This window comes from Protopterus annectens, chromosome 10.part0 (genome assembly GCF_019279795.1).
Source record: "Protopterus annectens isolate FY-2018-M chromosome 10.part0, PAN1.0, whole genome shotgun sequence".
NCBI lineage: Eukaryota > Metazoa > Chordata > Ceratodontiformes > Protopteridae > Protopterus > Protopterus annectens.
Window position 1 is genome coordinate 1,216,666,673 of NC_056744.1, and position 23,703 is coordinate 1,216,690,375.

At 40.7% G+C, this 23,703-nt stretch overlaps 1 protein-coding gene across 1 annotated transcript in view; it reads left to right on the forward strand.

The window, feature by feature from the left end:
- Positions 1 to 23,703, forward strand: part of RGS5 (regulator of G protein signaling 5) — a 1,393,040-nt gene that overhangs the window by 1,020,599 nt on the left and 348,738 nt on the right. The window lies entirely within an intron of this gene.

Genomic DNA, 23,703 nt, shown 5'->3' on the forward strand with positions numbered 1-23,703 from the left:
TCTGGGACTGAGGGTTTTCAGCCAACTTTTTGGTATAGCGTCTGACAGATAATGATGTCATCAATATTTTAATCCATTCTGCTCCCAAAGTCTACACTGACCCTATCCATCAGTTGTTTCAATTTGGTTTTACTTGTTTGAAAATTAATTTATTGATTTTACTTTGTGTAAATGGTATTTTGATAAACATAATAATAAACTTGAATATTTTGGGAATCAACTAAGATTATCAGGAAATAAATCAGTTCTAGCCCTCTGTAAGCCATTGTGCTATGATACATTTTTTTTTCCAAAACAACTCACCAAACCACAAACCATAACACTAATACTTATAAAGCAACTGTACACAAACCCATAAGAAAATAGTAACCTAAAATAACTGCAAAAGTAATGGAGTTGCAAATCTTGACCTACAGTTAAACTAAATTAAAAGTGTCATATTTAATGAAATGGAGTGATAACCAATTATTACAAGTTATGTTCCAAGCGGTTGTAAAATACATGCTTTTATGCAAAGTATCATAAAGATATACTTTATAATCTTTAGCCTGGCAAATGAAAACATGCTGAACATGTTGCCTAATCAGAAATTGTGTAGAGTGGGTTTGTGTTTAAAATTTTAAATTGGAAATGCATTTTACTATTTGTTAACCATGTAAATCCACTAGGCATAAGCACTTCCTTTCTGGGTTACTCTTGAACTTTGCTGGATAAGTAATATGACTGGAGTGACATTGTGCGTAAATGGAAAGTGAGGGAATCAAACCCAGAACTACAGGATGAAATTCATTACCATCTGATTAAGACTACCCGAGTAGTAATCCTCTGTGCTAAACCACCAAACCCTTTTTTGACATTTTCTGTGTATTCGTACCCAATGGATGGTATGTCATATTGTAGGCAGTAAGATGATGGATTGAAATAGTTATTGGGGGTACAAAGGTAAAAATGATAGATCACTCTAGCTTCTGTATGCAGAGATTTTTAAAACCTTAACATAATATGGATCAACTTGCTAATATAGGAGTAGAGTGTCTTTCTCTGTCAATGGTGAGTAGCGTCTCCTGAGTCAGAGGACCATCCAGCAGAGGAATTAAGTTGAAGAAAGCCTTAGGGAGTGTCTGAGGACATTACTCTGCAGAATCACCTTCTTACACAGCTTAGATATTAACCTCAGCGCAACCAGCAAAATCAGGGAATTTCCCTCTTATTAGGAGTGCCCCTAAGAGTTACCTTCCTAGACATGAGCTTGGCCAGGTGACAGTGAAAACAAATAAAGACAAAATCACCCATAGACAGGACACATAGTAGCCAAGTGAGCCCCCTACTTTTGCTGACATAAGAAGATCTGATTTAATAAGGCAATTCTTTCTAGGCAGCAGAGACACCCCACAAGATGATTTGGAGTATTGCAGGCAGTAAGGTGATGGACTGAAAGAGTAATTGGGGATACAACATAAATGCTTCAGATCAGTAGATCCCCAGAAAAAAACAGATAAAACTCTTCTGTTCTAGAATCATCTTGTCTGATGGTTAATGAGCAGCCTATCCCCAGTAAATAAAACATTTTGCTTACCCTTCAGACACTTGGATGTCTTTGTTACAAAGCTGAGCTTGCTTAATTCAGTTGCCATTCACCCCAGTGAGGTTTGATAGAACAGGAGGATTGTGTACTGTCAGGATAGGATAGGATCTTATATTTTATTTTTTTATCCCTAGCATTAGAGTTGAGGGCTGGCAAAATGGTTATTGTGTTCATCTCACAGACAAAAGGTGCAGGATTTGATTCTCACCAACGAGACAGAAATTGGCTAGGCTAAAAATATCCCAAAAGGGACACTAGCCTAATACTTAACTATGAACCTGTTATATAACTTACTAAACTTCCCGCAACCTCATGTATTGTTATATAAAAATTGAGAGTGAATCCCTGGCATCAGGAGTCAGCTGATTGTCCGCAGTTTTAAAGTACATTTCAGTTTTTGGATTTTCAGTCAAAGAAAATAGCAAAACCAACATTTGCTCAGTTAATTTTCAATAGGCAAATTTAAAGTTTTCAAACTCAACATAATATATCCACTCTGCTATGTGATACCCTGCTTAGGTTCCAGGTATGACATTCCAAGAACAAGTAAGACCTCATTATAAATAGCTAAACTTTAGTTTGTTCAGTTTTTTCAGTTCCGTGGCCCTGTAAATTAAGTGCAGAAGCAGGTTAGAGAGGCCTGCTAGTGAAATCATGAAAAATAAAAGCAGTTATGCAGTTTTCTTCGCATTCAAAGGTAGTCCACCAATAAAAACACATTTTAAATAGCTCTTCTATCTCTTTGTGGTCAGAACTGGAACTCAGTAAATCAACAGCACGTGTGGCGCAATATCTTTGTACAAGTGTGCTTGTTTTTTGCAGGATTTATGAATAAAACAGAGAGCCCTGATTAGAAGCTCACACAGGAAGCATCACTGCTTAAGAAACAGCTAATTGCCTGGTTTTGTACTCAGCAAGATTATCCTGAATCCATACAATAAGTCCAAATGGAAAGGAAACAATTCCATGAGTGTGCAAGAGATGACTTCGATCAATAAGGCAACGGCTTTTTGCTGAGGTCAAACAAAACAAAAGATAAAAATCACTTTAATCCAAAGAACTAAGTGTACCTAAAAAGGCAATTGTATATCATGATAAAGTAAAATAATATTGCAGTTTAAATCAGTGAATGATTGAGTAATTATTTAACAAAAAAAACATCAGGATATATTTCTTCCATGAATGTGACTAGGGAACAGTATCATATTTTTACTTCTTTGCATTGAAGAATAAAAGTAAACATTGGCATTTGTTATATAATGCATTTGCTATACATTTAAATGAAATATGCTGTCAAGTATTAACCTCTGCACCAATTTTTCCTTTTTTTTTTTCCATTTCATTTTTGGTATTCTTCTGTATCAGGAGAATAAGCATATGACAATGTTTTTGTTAAGTATGCAAAACGTCTCTTTACCTACAATGAAACATGCAAATTTCCTTTCCTGCTTCCATAATAAAGGCCTTACAGATCATTTATTTATTGTTGTTGTTTGTCTTTCGGCTTTTCCCAGTTAGGGGTCGCCACAGCGGAACTCCGGTCTGCTAATGATTGGCAGTAGATTTTTACGGTGCCAAGTTGCCAGTTCGACGCCCAACTTTCAATGAAGGCACGCCCATTCACGCATGTCTTTCGGAATGCCACTTGACCACGGGGAGGACATACAGACTCTACACAGAAGGCACTCCCCACACTCCAGCCAAAAAACGAACGGGAGAACCTTTTGCTGTGAGGCAACAATGCTACCGCTGTACCACCGCGGATTCACAGATCATTTATTTATTAATATTTATTAATTCATTCTTATGCTAATTCTGTCTCCTACTGTCCTATAAATCCATCTGATGCAAATCTTAACTGAGACATCTGCTCAAGAAATGTGGTAGTCCTTGTTTGCTGCATAAGTAATTTATTTTTTCTGTTTCCTGAAATTGGGGCAAGCTACAATCATCAGTTTTAATGTAACAAGTCTTTATGCAGTCCTCTAGTCATGGCTTAGAAAAGTATCCTTGTTTACAGTTTCTGTAGATATAAATTTCATTTTACAAATTTAAGCACCAGTCATTGCATTTTTTTCTCAAGAAATGTACATTTTCTCATATCAACTTACAGAGCTGGATCATGGTCAAATGGGTCCCTAGGCAGGGTAATAGATCAGGGCCCCCAGAGCAGCCCCTCCTACGGCAACCACTTATCCCCCTGCAGCAGCCCCCTCCCCAGCCATTCCAGCGTCCCATTACTTGGCTATTTCTCCTCATTTACCATAAACACTGTTCAAACCTGTCAGTGTGCATACTGTTTTCTTATTTACTTCTAAAATTATTACAAATATTAAAATAAAATAACACAAACACTAAAAGCCATTTGCTAAACAAACAATACAGTGTCACAATGAAAACAGACTTAGTATGAGCAGTAAACTTCTCTGGCCTTGAAACTCACATTGATTGAAATGGCATGAAAAGTGCCATCAGCACCCACACATAGCAACACTAACCCCACATATGCGAAGGCCTTTAACATTAACCTGCCCAAGCAACAAGGACCTCCAAAGCTTAACGCAAACAAACACCAGTCACAACCAAAGTGAGACATAGCTCACAACACCAGTGTGCCACCCAATAACAGCCCCTAAGGCAAGACAATGTACCTAACACTTTAGTCATAGGTGACTCTATAGTCAGACACACTGATGTCCCACTCACAAGGCTGAACAAGGAGAAAATTAAAGTCAGCTGCCTGTCGGGTGCCAGGATCCACCACATAACGTGTGCACTCAAGTCACTCCACAACAAGTACAAATACGACTCTGCCATTGTCCATGCTGGAGTGAATGACTTGAGACATACCTCCCTGGACTACATGAAAAGAGACATGTAAGAACTCTCAGATCATGTGGCCCAGGCATGTATGACCCTAGCCCTGAATAGCATCCTGCCTTCGCCCGGAATGATACTACAGTATAAGGACAAAATGATTGACTTCAACAATTGGCTAAGCTTCTGGTGTCATTCAAAGTGGATCCAGTATCTGTCTGCCTGGGAAGATATGATCGACAAACCACGATGCTTTGCCAGAGATGGTCTGCACCTGTCACTCCTGGGATTCAGGTTACTGGCTAAAGCTCTTGCCACCCCTATAGTGCCTTTTTTAGGCAAGGTTCAAAGGACAAAACCACCACCATAACAGATACAAGCATGCAAAATCTGAAGGTAATGCTACTCAATGCTAGAAGTCTAAACCTCAAAATGCACTCTCTCGAGGCAATCCTAAAAATGGAGAACATCGATATCTGTGCAGTAACTGAGACTTGGTTCAAGGCTCCAGAGAGCACCCCTGCAATACCAGGCTACAGCTCTTACCACACTTTTCGGCCACAAAACCAAGACCGAAACACTAAAGGTGGAGGAGTGTCCATATTCACCAAGGATATTCACCTCCAGGCTAGTTGCCCAACACAATGCATCTGAAATTCTCCAAGTGCAACTAACACTAGGTAAGACTACAATCCAAATTTTAGCTTGCTACAGATCCCCCACCATGCCCCAAGATTCTCACTCCACCTTTCTAAACATACTGAAAAATATTAAGATACAACCAAACACCCTAATACTGGGTGATTTCAACTACCCTGCCATAAACTGGGAAAACTACTCAAGTACCAACTCCTTTTCCCAACGGTTCTTGGAATTCATAAATTCCAATGCCTTGGATCAACTAATCCATTGTCCCACCAGGGGCTCCAATATCCTAGACCTGGTCATTACCAACATGGGAGATAGATGCTCCACACCAGTGGTCACCCCCTCATTGGTCAGGTCTGACCATAAGCAAATCACCCTTGACATCCACATCCCACCCCACCCCCCAGTAAGGAAACCTCCTTAAAAAACTTCTCCAAAGCCAACTTCATGCTACTGAAGTCAGAAGTGACAAACTTCATGACACCCATGCAGACGGGATCTGAAAGTTTGACTGCAGAATCTTACACTAAGGCACTGTATGAGCACATCCACTCGTGCATGAATCGTGCCATCCCAAATATTACCAAGATGCTCTCCTCCAAAAAAAGGAAGCCAATCTGGTGGTCCCCTGCTATAAACAAACTATACAACAGAAGGAAGAAACTGTTGCAGAAAAGAGGAGAATCCCAGGATGTGAAAAACTCCCTTACCAGCCTCAGTAAGAAGCTGAAATCCCTCATAAAATCCTCAAAAGCTAGTTACAAAAATAAAATTGCCAAAGATTCCAAAGACAACCACAAGGCATTTTATAGTTATGTCAAGAATCTAAATGTCAATGCTCAGATCTGCTCTGAGCTTCAACAGAATGGAATTAAATATACTGATCCCAAGGATATTGCCAATATCCTGGCAGTTTGATTTAGTGGCAACTTCACCCCCTCTCACCCCTTAAAGGACCCATCTCAAGACCAAAAGATTGCCAAATTCCGGTAATCACGGCCACACAGGTAGAAACCTCACTCTCCAAAGCTAAGAATACAGCATACATGAGACCAGATAACATCCCAGGCTGCGTACTACATGAAATACAAAATTAACTGGCACCTCACCTAAGTGTCATGTTTAATCATAGCCTCACCTCAGGCTTCGTGCCCACTGAGTGGTGCACAACTACAGTTATCCCACTCCACAAGGGGGGGATCCACCTTGGATCCCAGGAACTACCATCCCATCAGTCTGACGAGCCTGATCTGCAAGGGCATGGAACGCATTATCATGGAACTTATAAACAAAGACATTGGCAACCTTCAAACACTTGACCCCACCCAGTTTGGGTTTGTGAAGGGCCGATCTTGTCTCCTGAACCTGATTGACTTCTTCTAATCAGTCTCTAGAGCTGTGGACGAGGGTAAGATGGTCCACACAGCCTATCTGGACCTTGCCAAGGCCTTCAACACCATCCCCCACTCTGGAATCATAGATAAAATTACTAAGCTGGGCATAAATCCCTAAGTCACTCAATGGGTTGCCAACTGGCTTACTGACAGAACCCAGACTGTAAAAGTAGCCGACTCCAAATCCAGCTCAAGACAAGTGACAAGTGGAGTACCTCAGGGTTCAGTCCTGGGACCACTCTTGTTTGGCATCTGCTTCTCTGAAGTACAGGCCAACACTAAGGGACTCTGGCTAACAAAGTTCACAGATGGCTGCAAACTGGGAGCCATTATTGAATCCCCAAATGATGTGGATATTCTACAAAAGGGCCTTACAGAAACAGATGCCTGGTGCCAGAGCCATGGGCTCAAGCTTAATGCCAAGAAATGTATAGTTATCCCCTTTGGAAAAAAACATGTACCCATGAATTACCATATAGGTGGCAGTACACTAAACATCAAAAGTGTGATGAGAGACTTAGGGAAACAGGTGGACAGTGGTCTCACTTTCCATAACCACATCGCCACAACAGTCAGGAAATCTTTCTATGTGGTACACGTCATCACTAAGGGCTTTTCATCCAGAAAAAAAGGTCATTGTCCCACTGTACTCATCCCTCATTAGACCCATTATAGAGTATAATGCCCCATTTGGTATGCACCTCACAAGACATCTGCAACAGCTGGAAAGGCCACAGAAATACCTCACTAAAAGAATCATAGGCCTAAAGCAGATGCCATATGCTGACCATCTAAAAAACTCCAGCTATACTCTGTGGCATATCGTCTACTCAGAGGCAATCTCTGCTTAACATACAAGGCCATGTCAAACCCTGAGCTGTTGGACATGCTCCACTTAAAGAAATCCCAATCCCTCAGAGCCACACGCTCCAGGGATCTAAACCTTGTCATCACAATGAACAAAACATGCTGGAGGGATAGGTTCCTGACCCAGAGACTCCCCAATACTCTGGAATAGACTGCCCATACATGTCAAGCAGAGCACCTCCTTGGCCCTCTTCAAAAGGAACCTTGATGATTGGATGGGAGATAGGAAATTCACCCTGGGGATCATGTCAGTCGCCCTGCAAGACAGGGGTCCAGAGAAGTAAATATTGTGGGAAGAAATATCCAGGGAATTGTTATGGCTAGGCTTGTATAGGCCCTAGGACCGATAGCCTAGTACCAACCTATGAACCTATGAAAACCCACATTCAAAGAAGATGCATCTGGCCAGTGGAGGATTACATTTACTTTTGTTCTGTTTTCAAACCATAGGCTACTCGCACACATTTTTTAGGGCCATACATACATGTATGTGTTCTTTGATTCACCTTCCTGATTGTATTAAAATTATATTCCTTGTATAATACAGCACCAATTGTTAGAGTGTTTTTTAAATTTATAGTTTTGAACATTCTTCCAGTAAGCAATGAAACAAAATGTATGAACCAATAATGGCAAAACTACCCATTTCAGAAGATTTCAAACATAAAAGGCCACTCGAATGTCTGTCATTATAATCCACCAATAGCAGTTAATAAGCACTATCTCTGCAGAAGTAAAGGTCAACCAAATAATTCCACATTAAAGAGATCTGTAGCTGAACCTGATTGACTTCTTTGAATCAGTCTCCAGAGCCATGGACAAGGGTAAAGTGGTCCACACAGCCTATCTAGACCTTGCCAAGGCCTTTGACACCATCCCCCACTCTGGAATCATAGATAAACTTACTAAGCTGGGCATTAATCCCTACGTCACCCAATGGGTTGCTAACTGGCTTACTGATAGAACCCACACTGTAAAAGTAGCCAACTCCAAATCCAGCTCCAGACAAGTAACAAGTGGAGTACCTCAGGGTTCAGTCCTGGGACCGCTCTTGTTTGGCATCTACTTCTCTGAAGTACAGGCCAACACTAAGGGACTCTGGCTAACAAAGTTCGCAGATGACTGCAAACTGGGAGTCATTATTGAATCCCCAAATGATGTGGATACTCTACAAAAGGGCCTTACAGAAACAGATGCTTGCTGCCAGAGCCATGGGCTCAAGCTCAATGCCAATAAACGTATAGTTATCGCCTTTGGGAAAAAACATGTACCCATGAATTACCATATAGGTGGCAGGAAAATAAACACCAAAAGTGTGATAAGAGACTTAGGGACACAGGTGGACAGTGGTCTCACCTTCGATAACCACATCGCCAAAACAGTCAGGAAATCCTTCTATGTGTCACACCTCATCACTAATGGTTTTTCATCCAGAAAAAAGAAGGTCATTGTCCCACTGTACTCATCCCTCATTAGACCCATTATAGAATACAATGCCCCATTTGGTATGTACCTCTCAAGACATCTGCAACAACTGGAAATGCCACAGAAATACCTCACTAAAAGAATCACAGGCCTAAAGCAGATGCCCTACACTGACCACCTTAAAAAACTCCAGCTATACTCTGTTACATTTCGTCTACTCAGACGCAATCTCTGCTTAACATACAAGGCCATGTCAAACCCAGAGCTGTTGGACATGCTACACTTAAAGAAATCCTAATCCCTCAGAGCCACACGCTCCAGGGATCTAAACCTTGTCATCACAATAAACAATACATGCTAGAGGGATAGGTTCCTGACCCAGAGACTCACCAGACTCTGGAATAGATTGCCCATACATGTCAAGCAGAGTGCCTCTTTGTCCCTCTTCAAAAGGAACCTTGATGATTGGATGGGAAAAAGGAAATTCACCCCGGGGATCATGTCAGTCACCCTGCTAGACAGGGGTCCAGGGAAGTAAATAGTATGGGAAGAAATAGCCAAGGAATTGTTATGGCTAGGGCTGATAGCCTTGTACCAACCTATGAACCTATGAACCTAAAGAAGAAGTTGCTACTGGCAAACAACTTTACATTTCAGTGTTTCATCTACAAATTCAGTTCCTGTTGCACTTGAAGAATTAATTGCCTAAGTTAAATTAAAAAAATTGTTAAGCTGGTAATACTACCATAGGAAATGACTGACAAACTTGAAACAGGTTCATAGTTACTAGGTATCTTATTCAAAGGAGCACACACTTAGGAGTGCAGAACCCCTATCCCTCCTTAAAATGCACAAAATAACCAACAATTGAAAGGGCACTGCAAAATCAGTACTCCATCTACATGGTGTAGGAGTAGAATCCACAGCACTTCTGCACCAAAGGCAATTATGTTACTAACACTGCTTTCAAATTCTACAGTACAAACAGTAACTGCCATTCCCTAAACAAAACAGTTGCACTGAAAACAGACTTAGCATGAACAACAGTAAACTCCTCTTCCCTTGAAACACACAATTCCATGAACATGAACTGAAACTCATAATTCCTCAAAAATGGACTGAAACTCATAATTCCCTAGACATGTACTGAAACTCATACTCACAACTCCTTCAGCAGTCTGGTAGTTGGTGTAGAGCATTCAGGCTCTTGTCTCCTGTAACCAAGTTACAGGGTCAAGCCTGATCAAGTTAATTGACTAACCTGCCCTCCCTTCTAACTTGGGCATTACATATCATACCTCATTACCTCCATACCTCTCAACATCTTATAAGAAATCTGGACAAAGCTTAAAATAATGGGGGAATAAAGGTGCAAAAATAGGGAGATTTCAAATATTGCTCTTATAGACTTAGAAAGTTGCTAGAATAATATCATTTTTCTTAGCGTTCATTTTCTGAAGGAAATGAAGTCTAAAACTCAAATGTATGGCATTATTTATTTCAATCCTCAGTGATTTGCTAGAAAACCACATTTTATGAGGACTAGGCCAAAAATGTGAGGCATAAATCTGGGCATTCTGCAAAAATCTGGACAGTTGAGAGGTATGCATACCTCTCGACCATACTTCTCAGGGAGCTTATATGGCAGCTAAAATTAGATGCTGGTAAATGGCCCGGTCTTAATGATAGTATAAATTTAAATAGTGTTTTAAAATTAAGAAGGGCCAAATTATAATTACAAAATTAGGCTCTTATGAATTTATTTTATGAATACATATTTCTGGTTTTATTTTTATCTATTTAATGATGTGTATTTATAATCTATTTATAATCAATTTACATTTGGTGCAATTTTATGTTCTGTAATGTATATATATTTAATGATCATTATTTTATGTTATGTTCTTTTTAGTCTAGTTTTTAACATGTGAAGATGAATTTTGTAAACATGGGTCAGTTTATCTTTAAGCATTTATTCAGATGCCCTAATCAAATTGAAGAAATTGATCACATGATTTATTATTTTTATTTAAATAAGGCTAATTGTTTGATCTTCTTATCTTGGAAAAGCTCAGTATTAACTGAGCGAAAGTGCTTGACTGATTCTTTGTGTGTGATTTAATAAACCTTTAGGATAGATTTCCTGGCTTGCACTTTGTTCTTGCTGTGGACTTACATTTTTTGCTATACTTCTCAGCCTGTTAGCACAGAAAATCTGGACAAAGCCAAAAATAATGGGGGGACAACGCCCCCTAAATAGAGACAAGTTTGACATTATTTATTTATTTATTTACATTTGTTTACTCTGAGAGTCCAACTGAGCCATAAAGATCCTTTTTTAGTGGAAGCCCTGCGAGAAAAGCTAGCAATGTTAGAAAGTAAAAAAAAAATAAGTTACATACTAACAATGTGAATACAATTGACAAGAAGTGAACAAAACAAGTATCAGTAACACAAATAATGCAGTAAAGATGATAGTCATACATATTACTCACCATAATAGCTGGTCTTTGTGTGCAACACATGGAAACACACACCTACTCTCTCACACAGCAACACACACATGCAAACACTTTATCTATCATATAAATAGAAAGGCTAGTTTAAATCTCACACACACACACACACACACACACACACACACACACACACACACACACACACAAACACGCACACACACATTCTTATCTTCTCTCTCAGAGGAATGGTTAGTTTAAATTTTGCACACAAATGTGGAATGTGTTTACATCTGCATTGCCGTGCGTGTGACACATGCATGTATGGTCCTCTTTAAAAGACACTGACACACAGATGTAAACACATTCCACACTCACAAGCAGAATTCTTATTTTTATTTTTTTAAATTCTTAATCACTGAAGCCTCCTGGCCAGAGTGCCCCCCCCCCCCTCAGCCACGAGGCCCTAGGTGACTGCCTATGTCGCCTAGTGCTGGATCCGGCTAAGTCAGCTGTTTGGACATCTCGGTAAATATGTATGTGTTCAGTTTCTTGAAACCGACATTATAACTAATCACTTCTGCCCACAATGAATATAGATTTGTTTTTGCCTGGCAACAAATGACTGGTGTTTCCTCCCATCTCTTTTCCTGAATTGCTACCTCTTCTTTCTCATGCAAAGTGACATACGTTCTTGAATCAGTTCTTCATCAACATGTTCAAAACTCAGACCTGTGTGTAAATGTTATTTATTTTGTAAAGCCCTGCGTCTGTCACAGGTGAGGTCTGAGGCCCAACACTGCAACCAGTCTAATGCCAGTGGTCACACTGGAGACTTTCAAAAATCCAAGATGCTGTTTTGAGTCATGCAACTGGTACCAACAGGTTAAAGTAGAAAAGATGCACATAAATCTGAACCACTAACCAATTCACCAAATGCAAACTGGCCTCAAAAGCATATAGCAATGTGCGCTGTGGTCCTTTGTATGGACTTGCAACACCTCCACCCAGACTAGTATTAGACACTGACCACTTAATGAACTGAGTCTTTTGCCTAACATTCCAGGTCTCTTTCACATGATTTTGTATGTGAACTTCAGTGTCTTCCAGTGCCCCTTACCATCAGTAACCTCCTTTCAAGTCAGTTATTACTTTCAAACAAGTATGCATGTAGTTCTCAAGGAAGGCTGGTAGAATTATCCAGTTCCTCACAGTTTTTACCTTGGCAAAGTAGATCTGTCACCACCCTTGACTGAGTTATGATCTCACCAACTACAATGCCACTCTTGATCAATAGCCAAATAATAAAAGTAATAAAAACAAATGGTAATATGCATTGTGGTCTAGCCAATTAAGATGAGATACCAGCAGCTTGTCAATCTTCAGTGTTAAATAATAGCGTCTTCTCAAATAGTAAAAAAATGTATAATAAATTCTAGCCACAAGCTCTTAAAAGTAATTAAATATAAAAAAAAAACTTAGCAAATTAAGACATTAAAGAATACCTATACAAGTTAAATATGCAGGGAAATATACATTTGTACAGAAAAGAAAACAATTAATTATACATATAGAATACTAAGATGAAAAAAGGACACTTTGACTGTATTAGCTAAATAACCTAGTAAGACCACTGAGTGTATTAGCCAAATAACCTAGTATACCTTTATTTGAGCTGCGTTACTAGAAGATTACACAGGCAGACTTCAAAATAGCAACTTACACAGATATTTCCAGTCTCTCAGTGGTGTAGAGAATGGAGCCCTGATTGTGACCCAGGTGACTAAGATTAAGTCAGTGCCCCTGGTACCTGAAGAACCAATCAGGGAGGGGGAGACGTGAAGAGGCATAGGTTGCTTGCCTCCCCCGGGGGTAGAGATGGATGAAAGCATTCAGCAGCACATGGGTGATATAATTTCCCTGGTGAAATCCAGGAAAACCACCATCCAGGCCTGGGAGGAAGAAGCTGTGCTGCCTGAGAGGAAAACCCCCTTGCACAATTGAAGGGATGCCCTTTGCTGTAGCCCATTGTGCCTCACTTCCCCACTGGTTGGTTGGGTGCATGAAGGGGAAAGGACACATACAGAAACATTTGAACTACCCTTGATGCCTACCTAAGTGACAGCCCCTCTCAGTTGGTTCTCTCATTGGTAATGTGAAAAAGTGGGCCACTAATCCAAGAGAACGTTTGATGGTCAGAAAGCAGTGAGAGTAATGGGGGGGAAACTTAATAGATGCTTCCAAAGCAAGGTATTAAATGAGATTGACAAGTGCACTTTGTTCAACTAAAATATTACTTTAATTTCCTTTGCACTGGAATAAGGGGTGATTAATTCAGTTTTTTTCATATACAGAAAAAGCAATAGAAAGATCAGCTGTAAATAAATGTAACATTTCACATCTTGTCTTTTCTTGCTGGTACCCGGCTTTATTACATTAATTCAAGTTTACAGATCCATCCACTTCACAGTTTCTAGTGTAATTATAGGTTGGCAATTATTTTTTTCTGGGTCTTTTACATTTCATAACATAATTACTGTGTTTTTACAGTAGAATAGAGTTGCACATGTTTTACTCTAAATTAGATAGGAGAACAAACACAAGTCTCCTGTCACCGTTAAGGCATTTTAGAAAGGCAATTCAAAGTGTTGCTTCTGTTACAGATTATTCAAAGTTTAAATGCAGATTACAAATATGTTATAGTCTGCACTTAGAAACTAAGGAATACAAGTACAGTTATCAGAATATAAAGCAGGTTTGCTCCCATGGTATCACAATTATATCAGCAATTGAAAACCTAAAACAGTGATTAAAAAAGATTGAAACAAAATAAAAACTATGTAAATTTCAACAAAAAAAAAAAGCTTTCCTTTTTTGATCATTCATATTAAAAATAAATACAAAAAAGTACTTAAAGGCATACTTTGAATAGTGGTACTGACAGAGACAGGTTTTTCAGTAAGGTAATGTGCAGAATTATGGTTACGGGCTACATCAGGGTTAGGGGTAAGGCTAACAGACATGAGTAAAATATCATCTCCCCATCCCAATATATCCATCACTGGGAGCCTTTCTGGGTGAGATGGTGGAATATGCAGTTTGTATAGTTTTAGGGCAATACAGACATGGTGCCTGTTTTGCTGGTTGAATGCATATGAGGAAGGTAAAAATGAAGCATTATAATTGACAAGGGAATAGGATAATGATATCAGACAGCTAAATGGATATAACAAATGTTAACAGTAAAGAGAACAATGAGTATATAAATCTTATCATTTAAGAAGTGTGATATCCAGCTTTTGTTTTGGCCAGAAGGCAGGAAATATCTACACATATAATTAATGAAAAATAATGCAATGTAAATGATGCTGGAAAAGGAGTTGAAACTGAGAAAAGAAAACCCTGTAAATCTGAAACCAAATCTATTTGACCTATCACAAAGTAGTGAATGTCTAAGCAGGGCATTATTTCCATTTTGATGGTAACACCATAACAACAATGTTCATACATCCTCCTAAAAGGATGTTCTGTCTTCCTAACATAGAAAGCCATGTAAACCACCCCAGGAGTTTCAGAACTGATCACACTGCTCAACTGAATGGAGCTGTTCTCCAAATATTTAATGGGTACAATATTGCCCTCCAAAATATATCGACACTGCTTTCATCCTCAACATGTTTTGGTGCCAAATATTATGCAACCACCATTTGCTTTCTCAATTATCTTGCTACCCAGATCAAATGTATCCTTCAAACTAACACTCCTCCTTTACGTAAATAATGGAGAAGGACCTAAAACTGCAGTCAAATCATCAACAGACTTAAACATACTCCAGTTTTTGCAAATCACCTCCCTAATAAGATGTGAATCACTTCTAAACTTTAAAATCATGGTTTGTTCAAAACCACCACCTTTTTTAGTTTTATAAGGCACCCCATTCATGGTAACCCAATAGCAGTTTAAAATTACTCATCCTTCTTGTAGTAACATCTTCAGCACTATTATCAACCATGTTCGAGAATACCACCTTTCCAAGAATATATTCAGTAGTTTCAACTTTTCCATATGAAATGTTTCATTATCAGAAACCATTCTGGAAAGCCTAATCAATCTTTCTTTAACTAAACTCTTTTTCTGGGTGTACAGATGACTACCTCTAAAGTGCAAAAGAGAACTGGAGTAAGTAGGCTTCCTACTGGCTAAAGCTCTTGCCACCCCCATAGTGCCTTTTTTAGGCAAGGTTCAAAGCACAAAACCACCACTGTAACAGATACAAGCATGCAAAATCTGAAGGTAATGCTACTCAATGCTAGAAGTCTAAACTTCAAAATGCACTCCCTCAAGGCACTCCTAAAAATGGAGAACATCGATATCTGTGCAGTAACTGAGACCTGGTTCAAGGCTCCAGAGAGCACCCCTGCAATACCAGGCTACAACTCTTACCACACTTTTTGGCCACCAAACCAAGACCGAAACACTAAAGGAGGAGGAGTGTCCATATTCACCAAGGATATTCACACCTCCAGGCTAGTTGCCCAACACAATGCATCTGAAATTCTCCAGGTGCAACTAACACTGGGTTAGACTGCAATCCAAATTGTAGCTTGCTACAGATTCCCCACCATGCCCCAAGATTCTCACTACACCTTTCTAAACGTACTGGAAAATATTAAGGTACAACCAAACACCCTAATACTGGGTGATTTCAACTACGCTGCCATTAACTGGGAAAACTACTCGGGTACCAACACCTTTTCCCAACGGTTCTTGGAATTCAGAAATTCCAATGCCCTGGATCATAGGTTCATAGGTTCATAGGTTGATACTAGGCTATCTGCCCTAGGGCATTTATAAGCCTAGCCAGAGTGTGTTTGGCTTTCACCACCCTTTTAGATTAGTAGACTGTGCCTTTGAATAGTAGGTCACAGAAGATAGCCCTTTTAAGGTTAGTTTACTGTGCCTCTGTCTAGCAGGGACAAAGAAGAGATTCCCTGGGTAAACTTACGATCTCCCATCCACTCGTCAAGATTTCTCTTGAAGAGGGTCAGTGAGGGGCTCTGCCTAACTTGGACTGGGATTTTGTTCCAGAGTGAGGGGAGTCTCTGGGATATGAATCTGTCCCTCCAGCATGTCCTATTTATTTCTGTGCTGAGGTTTAAGTCCCTGGAGCATGTAGCTCTAAGGGATTTGGATTTCTTGAGGTGGAGCATGTCCATTAATTCTGGGTTGGACATGGCTTTATACGTCAGGCACAGATCGCCTCTGAGTAGGCGGTAGGCAACTGACTAGAGCTGGAGTTTCTTTAGCCAAACTGCATAGGGCATCTATTTGAGTCCTTTGATCCTCTCTTGGTGAAGTACTTTTGGGGTCTTTCCAGTTGCTGCAGGTGTCGGGTAAGGTACATCCCAAATGGGGCATTGTATTCAATTATGGGCCTGATGAGTGATGAGTAGAGGGGCACAATGACCTCTCTTGATCTAGATGTGAAACCTTTCGTGATAAGGTGGGCTATATAGAAGGTCTTTCTAACCACATTGGCAACGTGATTGTCAAAGGAGACATTACTATATACTTGGGTCCCCAAATCCCTAATTACTTCTTCCGTACTTAATCGATTATCACCTATGTGGTAATTTGTGGGCACTTTGTTTTTCCCAAAGGGGATGACTATGCATTTTTTGGCATTTAGCTTTAGGCCATGGCTCTGGCACCAGTTATCCATCTCTGTGAGACCATTTTGAAGGATGCTTGTGTCAGCCAGAGAGTCGATTATGGCACCCAGTTTGCAGTCATCTGCAAACTTGGTCAGCCATAGTCCTCCCGTGTTAGCCTGCACCTCAGAGAAATATATACCAAACAAGAGAGGTCCCAGGACTGAGCCTTGTGGGACACCACTTGTAACTGGTTTAGAGTCTGACATGGCACCTGCAATTCTGACCATGTGGGTTCTATCCCTGAGCCAGTTTGCAACCCATCTTGTGACATAGGGGTTGATATTTAAGCTGGTGAGTTTATTTATGATGCCCGAGTGGGGTATTGTGTCGAAGGCTTTTGCGAGATCCAGGTAGGCTATGTGGACTACCTTCCCTTCATCTATGGTCCTGGTAACTGTTTCAAAGAAATCAACCAGGTTAAAGAGGCAAGATCTGCGCTTAACAAAGCCGAATTGGGTAGGATCCAGTGTCTGGAGGTTCCCAATGTCTTTGTTTATGAGTTCCATGATGATACGCTCCATAGCTTTGCAGACCAGGCTAGTCGGGCTTATAGGGCAATAGTTTCCAGGGTCTGTTTTGGCACTACCTTTGTAGAGCGGGACCACTGTTGCTGTATGCCATTCCTTGGGTACATATCCTGTAGTAAGGCTGAGATTGAACAGTGACTTTATGTGAGGGTTAAGTTCTTCTTGAAGCTCGTGTAAGACGCAGCCCGGGACACCGTCCGGTCCCATTGATGCTGTGTTTTTTGCTTTAGAGAGGGAAGCTCTCACTTGTTCATCTGTGGTGTCAGGGAGGCTACACTCTGTTGGGATAGACATTTGCTCTTTTGGGGGGGGGGGGGATTTGCACTGAACCTTTCTGCCAGGATGTTGGCAATGTCTGTGGGTTCAGTGTATTTTTTTGTCATTTTGCACTAACTCAGAGCATATCTGGGAGTTGCCACCCAGGTTCCTGACATAACTAAAGAAGGCCATATGATTGTCTTTAGTGTCTAGTGCAATTTTTCTTTCGAAGCTAGCCTTTGATGATTTTATGAGAGATCATAGTTTCTTGCTAGTACTGATCAGAGATGCCTTCCCTTTTGGGGATTTTGCTCTATCATGTAGTAGCTTCCTCCTTCTGTTGTATAGCTTATTTATGGCTGGGGTCCACCAGACAGGTCTCCTGCCTTTGGGGAGTGAGTCTTGGTTTTATTTGGGATAGCATGATCCATGCATTCCTGTAGGTGTCCATAGAATGCGTTTGTAAAGGATTCTGCGGTTTGAGCCGTATTTTCCACTGGCATGGTGGCTCTGAAGGATACGACCTCGGTTTTGAGAAGTGTGAAGTTTGGTTTTGAGAAGTTCTTCACCGTGGTTTCCTTGGCTGGGGGTGGGGACGGGATATGGATGTCCAGTGAGATTAATTTATGGTCTGACCTTACCAATGAGGGGTATACCTCTGGTGTGGAACATAGAATCCCCATGTTGGTGATGACCAGGTCCAATATGTTTTCCCCTCTTGTGGGGGTGGTAACCAGTTGTTCCATAGCATTTGAGTTTATAAATCCTAGGAACCGTCGGGCAAGGGTGTTGGGGCTTGAGTAGTTTTCCCAGTCGATGTTTGGGTAGTTGAAGTCACCCAATATAATGGTGTTTGGAGAGACCTTCATATTCTCCAGTGTTCTCAGGAAAGCCAAGTGGGGTTCCTGAATTTGGGAGGGTGGTCTGTAGCAGGCTACAAACTGAAAGGTAGTTTTGCCCACTGTTAGTTGCACATGGATGGTCTCTGATGCTTCGTGCAGTGCTACTAACCTGGAGGTGTGGGTATCTTTGATGTATATGGATACTCCACCTCCTTTTGTGGTTCGGTCTGAGTTTTGTGGCCAAAAAGCATGGTATGAAGTATAACCTGGTAGTGCTGGGGTGCTTTCAGGAGCCTTGAACCAGGTTTCTGTAACTGCACAGATATCGATATTCTCCATACTGAGGAGAGCCTCGAGTGCATGCATCTTGAGGTTTAGACTTCTGGCATTGAGCAGCATTACCCTTAGTTTTTTTTCATTGTGTTGTCTATGGAGGTGGGTTTGTCTTTTGAGCCTTGCCTAAAAAAGGCACTATGGGGGTGGCAAGAGCCTTAGCCAGTATTCAAAAGCCCAGGGGTGACAAATGCAAGCTGTCCCTAGTGAAGCAACGTGGCTTGTCGAGCATGTCATCCCAGGCTGACAGACACTGGATCCCCTTTAAATGACACCAATACTTTAGCCAGTTGTTGAAATTGATCATTTTGTCTTTATATTGTGGCATCATGTTTGCTGAGGGCAAGATGCTACTCAAGGTCAGGGTCATACCGGCCTGGGCTACATGATTAGAGAGCTCCTCTATGTCTCTTTTCATGTAGTCCAGGGAGGTACGTCTCAGGTCATTCACACCAGCATGTACAATGATGGAGTCATACTTGTACTTGCTTTGGAGTGACCTGAGTGCATGCGTTATGTGGCAGATCCTGGCACCCAACAGGCAGCTTACAGTGACCTTCTCCTTGTTCAGTCTGGTGAGTGGGACGTCAGTGTGTCTGACAATAGAGTCACCTATTACAAGTGTATTGTAAGTGATATTGTCCCACCAGGGGCTCCAATATCCTAGACCTGGTCATTACCAACATGGGAGATAGATGCTCCACACCAGTGGTCACCCCCTCATTGGTCAGGTCTGACCATAAGCAAATCACCCTTAACATTCATATCCCACCCCTACCTCCCAGTAAGGAAACCTCCGTAAAAACTTCTCCAAAGCCATCTTCATGCTACTCAATTCAGAATTGACAAACTTCATGGCACCCATGTAGACGGGGTCTGAAAGTTCGACTGCTGAATCCTGCACTAAGGCACTGAATGAGCACATCCACTCATGCATGAATTGTGCCATCCCAAATAGAACCAATATGCTGTCCTCCAAAAAAAGGAAACCAATCTGGTGGTCCCCTGCCATAAACAAACTATACAACAGAAGGAAGAAACTGTTGCAGAAAAGAGGAAAATCCCAGGATGCAAAAAACTCCCTTACCAGCCTCAGTAAGAAGCTGAGATCCCTCATAAAATCCTCAAAAGCTAGTTACAAAAATAAAATTGCCAAAGATTCAAAAGACAACCATAAGGCATTCTATAGTTATGTCAAGAATCTAAATGGCAATGCTCAGATCTGCTCTGAGCTACAACAGAATGGCATTAAATATACTGATTCCAAGGATATTGCCAATATCCTGGCAGATTGATTTAGTGCTAACTTCACCCCCCTCTCACCCCCTAAAGAGCCCATCTCAATACCAAAAGATTGCCAAATTCCATTATTCACGGCCACACAGGTAGAAACCGCACTCTCCAAAGCTAAGAATACAGCATCCATGGGACCAGATGACATCCTGGGCTGTGTACTACATGAACTACAAAATGAACTGGCACCTCACCTAAGTATCATGTTTAATCATCGCCTCACCTCAGGCTTCGTGCCCACTGAGTTGCGCACAGCTACAGTTATCCCACTCTACAAGGGGTGATTCACCCTGGATCCCAGGAACTACTGTCCATCAGTCTGATGAGCCTGATCTGCAAGGGCATAGAATGCATTATCATGGAACTTATAAACAAAGACATTGGCAACCTTCAAACACTGCACCACACCCACTTTGGGTTCATGAAGGGACGATCTTGTCTCCTGAACCTGACTGACTTCTTTGAATCAGTCTCCAGAGCTCTGGCCGAGTGTAAGGAGGTCCACAGCATATCTGGATCTTGCCAAGGCCTTCAACACCATTCCCCACTCTGGAATCATAGATAAACTTACTAAGCTGGGCATAAATCCCTACATCACTCGATGGGTTGCCAACTGGCTTACTGACAGTACCCAGACTGTAAAAGTAGCCGACTCCAAATCCAGCTATAGACAAGTGACAAGTGGAGTACCTCAGGGTTCAGTCCTGGGACCGCTTTTGTTTGGCATCTACTTCTCTGAAGTACAGGCCAACACTAAGGGACTCTGGCTAACAAAGTTCGCAGATGACTGCAAACTGGGAGCCATTATTGAATCCCCAAATAATGTGGATATTCTACAAAAGGGCCTTACAGAAACAGATGCTTGGTGCCAGAGCCATGGGCTCAAGCTTAATGCCAAAAAATGTATAGTTATCTCCTTTGGGGAAAAACATGTACCCATGAATTACAACATAGGTGGCAGTACACTAAACATCAAAAGTGTGATGAGAGACTTAGGGACATAGGTGGACAGTGGTCTCACCTTCGATAACCACATCACCACAACAGTCAAGAAATCCTTCTATGTGGCACACCTCATCACTAAGAGCTTTTCATCCAGAAAAAAGTAGGTCATTGTCCCACTGCACTCATCCCTCATTAGACCCATTATAGAGTATAACGTCCCATTTGGTATGTACCTCACAAGACATCTGCAACAGCTGGAAAGGCCACAGAAATACCTCACTAAAAGAATTACAGGCCTAAAGCAGATGCCATATGCTGACCCTCTAAAAAAACTCCAGTTATAGTCTGTGGCATATCATCTACTCAGAGGTGATCTCTGCTTAACATACAAGGCCATGTCAAACCCTGAGCTGTTGAACATGCTCCAATTAAAGAAATCCCAGTCCCTCAGAGCCACACGTCCAGGGATCTAAACCTTGTCATCACAATGAACAAAACTTGCTTGAGGGATAGGCTCCTAACCTACAGACTCCCCATACCCTGGAATAGACTGCCCATACATGTCAAGCAGAGCACCTCCTTGGTCCTCTTCAAAACGAACATTGACGATTGGATGGGAGATAGGAAATTCACCCCGGGGATCATGCGAGTTGTCCTGCTAGACAGGTGTTCAGGGAAGTTAATATTGTGGGAAGTAATATCCAGGGAATTGTTATGGCTAGACTTGTATAGGCCCTAGGGCCAATAGACTAGTACCAACCTATGAACCTATGAATGTATGAACTTATAAATGTTAGAAGTGAAACCTTTTCCATCTTTCACAATAGTTAACATCTAAATTAACAAAACCAAATGTGTGGGTATATGTGAATATTAGAATACCTGTGACTGGGTTAATATAACTAATAAAGGTTAACACTTTATCCACCTTGTCCTTCCAAAATTTTATATCATCAGAAAACCTGGCATAAAAGGGCAAACTTGTAAAAATGTTTGAAGACAGAAAATCCTCAGACTCCCATCTCCATATAATAATGTTGGTGTAAATAGGGATGCAAAATACTTCCATTGTCACACCCTTAAGTTGTTGATAATATTCTCCCTTGAAAACAATGAAGTTATTCTTTAAGACTGTTTCCATAAACATCAACAAGAGTTCCACCTCTACAGTGTCCAAAAATTCAAATGACATTACAGCTTTCTAAATGTATTTAATCTTTCATCATTGGAAATGCTGGAAAAGAGATCCAAAACATCAACAGTGAGAACATTCAGGTTCACGTCCCTAAATGTAATGCTAACCACAGACAAAAAGCCCATGAATTCCTCAAAATATGGGGGAACATGCAATTAAAGGGCTTCAAGAGCCAGGCTATATAAACCACAAGGGGATACATTTCAGAACCCTATGCTGACACAATGGGTGTTGGGGGGACTGGTGAGGTCCTTATGGACCTTAAGAATTCCAAATATAGTAGGAACCAAAGGGTCACGCACAGATAAAAATGTATGAACTTCAAAATCAATCATGCCCTGCATAAGACAATCATATAGTAAAAAGTCTATGTTTCTATAAGGTCAACCTCAGCTTTGGAACCGTATGCACACTTGCACTCATCATGCAGCAGCTCAAACATTTTGCTGAATAGTCTATGGAATCCATAACAACAGTGCCTCCTTCCTTATCTGGCTTCATAATACAAATGGAAGTACTATTGGAAAGCACCTTGACCAACTCCCTCTAATTTTTTTTTAATTTATTTTACATTTGTTGATCGAGCTAGTCTAACTGGATATATGTCCACTTTCAGTACAGGCCCAGGGAGATAAGCTTCAAGGAAGTAAAAATATAATCACATTATACAAAGATTAATTTGTATGTTAAACATTGCAAGAAAAAAAAACAGGGAATAATCACAGTGGTCGTTTGTTCATAGCATAGTGCTAAATATACAAATACACTTAATACAATACAAATGTAGTTGCAATACAACATATAAAAGGATAGCAGCTGAGTTAGATAATATATTAGTAAACAGGTTGACATAAAGAAGGAAAACAAAAAGTAGGAGCTGTAATAATCAATATAAGAGTTAAAAACTAGTCTGCTTAAAGAAATTAAGAGGATGCAAGTAAAAAAAATCTAGAAAGGTCTAGGTCAGTTGTTAAGAAAAGGAACAAGAATATTGAGAAGAAGAGAGCAGGTAGATCCAAGTAAGAAAGGTGGTAGATCAGTCAGGTTTGGTACAGGGGCACAACCAGTGTGTTCTGAGAAAAAGTTTCAGTTTGTTTTTAAAGCGTGATATAAAGGAAACTGAGGAAAGTTCGCTAGGAAGAAGGTTCCAGGATTTTCCAACAGCATTAGAGAAAAGAGAGTCTCCAGCCCTGTTGTTTGACTTAAAAATATTTACCAGAAGTCTATGTGATGAACGTAAGGTGTTTAGATTGTTGTAGGGGATAATGAGGGTAGATAGTATAGGGGTATTGGAAGGCTGGTAAAGGGTTTTGTGGGCAATGGTAAGTTGGTGGAATTTAAGCTGAATTTGTAATTCAAGCCATCCTAGTTGCTTTAGGTTAATACAGTGGTGGGTTCTGAAAG